Consider the following 6,000-nt stretch of genomic DNA (forward strand, 5'->3'; position numbering starts at 1 on the left):
TGCTCCAGCCATAGACCTTCCTAAGCAGTAGCCTTCCCCCATCTCCCTTCTACACTTGCGCGGTCGCTATTATCTAGAAAATGGGTTTCTCAGCAGGAGGGGCATGACAACAAAATGGTCCCTTGGCTCAGCAACCCAATGTTGTCAGAGCTGAATATCTGGCTGGAACAGGACTTGATATTCCTTAAAATAAGTTCATTAACTGTTTGACCTTCTCTACTTCCTAGGAAGATAAAAGTACCAATGCAAACTAAACAATGCTGGACCACCTAGGATGCTGCTACATCCGTTTAGGAACAGAAGCGTGTGTAGAAGCAGAAACCCGCCTACTCTTGCACACTGACCAGAGAGTACATCCCATGCAATGAAACCAACTAAAAGTCATTAACATTCTCAAACACTTTTCTGGTAGGTACACTGCTTCTGAAATGCACTTTGTCTGCTGAGTTACAGTACAGACAGTCCCTTTGCCCAAACATCCCCACCTCCTGCTGAATTCCCAAGCTGACAAGTTGCTTCCATGTTCATCACTTTTACAAGAAAACAGTAATTATTCTGCTTGTGTTTCAGTACAACACATTGTTGATGCTGTTAATAACAGTTTAAACTGAGCCACTACATATGCACGGTTTCCAGTAACTAGAAGGCAATAATGCCAGATTTTCCACTGCTTTACGTTCATAACATCATACTTTAACACATTTTCAGATTCAGTTACATAATTGATACATGATGAAAAATGTAAAAGAGAAGTTACTCTCACCCTGGCTGCTTGCTTTCACTATTTTCTAAGTGCTTTTCATGAAGGACCATCATGAATTTATCAAATGCTCCAAAAACTAAATTATGTTAGGGCCTTTTTCTGGATAAACCCCGTCTTTCCTTTGTGTGTTTGCCAACATCTTTCCCCAAGATACCACTATGCACAGCATCAGTCCTCCAAGGCTAGAATACATAGCTTCAAACATTTAAGAAATAATTAAAAATAAATAAATAAATAAAAAAACCTGAAAACTAAAAGCAACTAAGAAAATCTTATTCCCATAGATAAGACCTATTCTGAATACCCAGACAGCTATTCCTACTGTAGTCTCTGAAACTGCTGTGCTAGAAAAATAAAAAATGAGTTTTTACTGATAAAGAATCCATCCTATTTTTCTCTCTTCTGTTCTCACTCAACAATGAAGAGAAAATACTATTTGCTTCATTCTGCACCAGATATGAATGATTGAATATTTATGCAACACCAAAAAACAATTATTCAAAATATATCTTCCGGCATAACCAAAACAAACTAAGTTTTTATACACGTTAGTTCAAATGAGGGTCCTTGGGTCGATTTGCACACTAATGTTAAAGTCATACCACACATTAACTCTTCAGACTTCTTTAGTCTAGAGTCTTTGGTCTATGTATGACAAGTATGTGTTGTGCAAATACTATTGAGAAAAAAAAGAAAATATTTTTCATTTTACAATAGCTGCACTGTTGATAATTGATTACTCAACAAGGCATGACTGACCAATGTCATCTACCCAGACTTCCGTAAGGCCTTTGACACAGTCCCACACAACATCCTGAACTCCAAATTGGAGAGATGCACATTTGAAGAGTGGACCATTCAGTGGATAAGGAATTGGCTGGATGGCTGCACCCAGAGGGTGGTGGTCAATGGCTCTATGTCCAAGTGGAGGCTGGTGATGAGTGGTGTACCTCAGGGTCCATCTTGGGACCGCTGCTGTTTCATGTCTTTATCAACAAAAACAGTGGGATCAAGTGCACCCTCAGCAAGATTGCAGATGACACCAAGCCGAGCAGTGCAGCTGATACAACAGAAGGAAGGGATGCCATCCAAAGGGACTTGGACAAGCTTGGGAAGTGAACCCATGCAAATCAGATGTCCAACAAGGCCAAGTGCAAGGTGCTGCACCTGGGTCAGGGCAATCCCAGTTATGACAACAGAGCAGGAGAAAAACTCATCAAGAGCAGCCCTGTGGAAAAGGACCTGGGGGGTTCTGATGGACAAAAAGCTTGACATGAGTTAGCAGTGCACACTTGAATCCCAGAAAGCCAGCTGCATCCTGGGCTGCATCAGCAGAGGAGCAGCCAGCAGGGCAAGGGAGGGGACTGTGCCCCTCTGCTCTGCCCTTGTGAGGCCCCACCTGGAGTACTGCGTCCAGGTTTGGGGCCCCCAGCACAAGAAGGATGTGGATCTGTTAGAGAAGATCCAGATGAGGGCCATGAAGATGATCAGAGGGCTGGAGCACTTCACAAGGGCAGAGTAGATGGGGACAATCATCTCCCTTGACCTGCTAGCCACTCCTCTTTTAATGCAGCCCAGGATGCAGCTGGCCTTCTAGGCTGCAAGTGTGCACTCCTGACTCATGTTGAGCTTTTCATCCACCAGAACCCCTCAGTCCTTCTCTGCAGGGCTGCTCTCAATGAGTTCTTCTTCTAGCCTGTATTCATGTCTGTGATTGCCCCAGCTCAGGTGCAGCACCCTGTACATAGACTTGTTGAACCTCATTAGGTTCACGTGGGCCCACTTCTCAAGCTTGTCCAGGTCCCTTTGGATGGCATCCCTTCCTTCTGTCATATCGACTGCACCACTCAGCTTGGTGTCATCTGCAAATCAGCTGAGAGTGCTCTTGACCCCAATGTCTATGTCATTGATGAAGATATTAAACAGCACCAGTTTGAGGACAGACCCCTAAGGTACACCACTCATCACCAGCCTCCACTTGGACATAGAGCCATTGACCACCACCCTCTGGGCATGACCTTCAAGCCAACTCCTTATCCACTGAATGGTCCACACATCAAATCCATCTCTCTCCAATTTTGAGATCAGGATCTCATGTGGGACCGCGTCAAAGGCCTTGTAGAAATCCAGGTAGATGACATCAGTCAGTCTTCCTTTGTCAACTGATGCAGTCACTCCATTGTAGAAAGCCACCAGCTTGGTCATGCACAATTTACCCTTGGTGAAGCCATGCTGGCTGTCTCGGATCACCTCTTTGTCTTGCATGTTCCTCGAAATTGCTTCCAGGAAGACCTTTTTCATGATCTTGCCAGGCACAGAGGTGAGACTCACTGGTCTGTAGCACCCTGGGTCCTCCTTTCTACCCTTTTTAAAAACAGGAGTGATGTTTCCCTTTTTCCAGTCAGCAGGGACTTCACCTGACTGCCAGGACTTTTCAAATATGATGGGGAGAGGCTTGGAAAATACCAAATGTTATCCTGCTAGATAACCTTGATAAACTTTGTTTGCATTCCAAAGAAATAATGTGTTTCTTCTTGAATATTTTAATTAATCACAAAATATGTGTTTTTTATAATCACATTTAAACTCACTTAATGACATTCTGGTTTATGAGCAAAGACAATTCAGTTCTTTATATCAGAACAGAAAATAGCCAGAGTAAACTTCTCAACCATAAAATTGCTAGGTCAAAAATGTCAAACAAGACCAACACTTAAAATATTATATATATATTCAGAGCTTTGTTCATAAATATCATCATCTTATTGCAGGATTAGGATTTATAGTGTACTAATCTTTCCTGCTTTACTTTCAGTTGAAGTGTCTTATTTTCATTCGGTTTTCCAAAGAAAGCAAGCTTGTAATTGTTACACAGCAAATATGCTAACCCCCTTTAATACTGGCTAGGTCAAGTGACTACTTTTACTACTACTTTTGTGAACCCCCCACATCAAGCTTTCCAGCCTCTTTCTGACTGACCTGTTACCTAATCTATTGTGAAACAAAAAAAAATGGGAAGCCAAATGGCAAAAAGTGTACAGGCTATAAATTGAGAACAATAGCACAGACTAAAAGATGTGCAAGAAAAAAGGGTGGGAATGAGAGGTTGGCTGATGTCATTAAAAAGTAGAGCACTGATAAAGTCAGGATCTATGGTGACCATGACATGTTGGCAGACGTACAGGATGAAGATTTAGGAAAGGAAGAGATTCAGTCTGTCAGCATGAGACATTAATGCCAGAGGGGATTTCTAAAGGACTAAACAAACCCGTAAGACCAGCGTTAGAGTCTGCAGCAGAACAAGGATGTCAGCTAGCAGGCATAAGCCTCATGTCCTGTTCTACCAATTGACAGCAGTAGTCTCCAAGGTAATCAACAGCTATCCACACTGTGCAAAGGCCTGATGGAAACAAGTAAGGTTCACAGAAACCTCAGGGACAGCACACAACAGACTATGTGAGCAGTCAAAGCTTTGAGACCAACAAAAAGAGCTCTGAAATGCACGGTCTGAAAACGGACATTCCTGCTCCAACTACAGTGGGTTTGCATATGCAATGAAGATGCAAGACCAGCAGTAACTATTAAAGCAAGCATCATTGCAGATGATTAGTATATGATCGAGTCATTTCGTTTGATGCTTCAGAAACTGCTAGCTTCCTCCCACCAAAATACAAAACAGGAAAGAATTGTTTCCTGCATTCCTCTAGGACATTTACAATGCTAATTTTGCTAATGCTGAGCAAGATTTGATGCATATTTTCTTTCTAGGTCAAAACATTGGTGGTGCTACTCTCAAGCTCACGCATATTTTAGTACCTTGACAAGCTGTTACAATACTTAGTTATTGGCTAGATACTAGCCAATAACTTTTGGGCTATTATTCTCTAGCCCGAAAGAGCATCAAGCTCATTTCTCCAAAGGACAGTAAGTGACCATTTTTTGTACAATAAAAAGTCTTTAATCTGTTTGTAATTTAACTCCATGGCTACATTTACCTACAAAGTTAAGATGATTTGTGATTACAGCTGAGTACTATTGTGATTTGTTTACTTCTTCTGGTAATATTCTTCTGAGTTACCAAAACTCATTTTTACAGCACAATAACTTCAGATGCACACCAATTCTTATTAATACACACAGATATTTCATTTATATAATACATTTATACATATATATTATTTACACTTATAGATAGATATAGCATAATGCAAAAAGCATATGCAAAAAGCATAGTAATATGTGGAGAAATTGTTTTTTGCTTGAAGAAATGAAATTTGTTTTTCCCCCCTCCAACATGATTGAATGTAACATCTGTTCAGTGAGAATTCACTATGTATTGTGGCTATTAGTACACAGATTTTCCAAGTACCTATATGAGAAGTTATATCAAAAATTGCTTGGGCAAATTTAACTGAGATATATTAAACCAGTTGAGTTGTATAGCTTGGATGATGGTTACTTCATGAAATATAGTGACCCTTGACTGTCTATAATAGAATACAGTCTAGATCTTTGACATCTGTTAAACTGCAGGAGAAACTTTTAATAATTAATTTGTAATTTCACATCACCACAGAAATATGTCTAAATGTGGTTGCTGGCAACAAAGAAAATGTAATAACCCTCATCCTAATGTTCTTTTCAAGTTTTAATTTTCTCTGCAACCAATAAATAGTGGTTGCAATTAGTAGTAGGTCATTGAAGGACAAGTGACCTGTTCAGTTTTTTTTTTTTTTTTTTTTCTTTTAAGCAGTATTTATACACTGATTTGAACAAATTAAGAAAGTGTAACTTCCTAAGGACAATACCCTATCAGAGATTAACATTTTGGGGACAAAGGAAGATGTATATGAGATTTTGTTCAGCTTCAGTCAAACAATATATCCACTGAATGCTATCATCAGTTTTAACAAGGGAAATCAGGCCACCAGTGATTGCGCTGGAAACCCATGATACTCCATTGTAGTAACATCAGGCCATCTGTAACAAGAAATAGTAGCCACCACAAAAGTATGGAGGAAAACCACAAGATATTATAAACCAAAACCTACTTAAAATGCTTGCTCAATGGAGGGAACTGGCAGTCTCATCTCATACATACTCTTTTGACCATGAATATATTGTTCTAAAATATTCAGCAAGTTATTTTACCTGAAGCTTCTGCTGTGAATCCCAAATAATCCTGACCTCAACCTGGGCTTGACTGAGCAGCTTTCTTGTCTGGTATTTTAATTACC

This window comes from Cygnus olor, chromosome 10 (assembly GCF_009769625.2).
Source record: "Cygnus olor isolate bCygOlo1 chromosome 10, bCygOlo1.pri.v2, whole genome shotgun sequence".
Lineage (NCBI taxonomy): Eukaryota > Metazoa > Chordata > Aves > Anseriformes > Anatidae > Cygnus > Cygnus olor.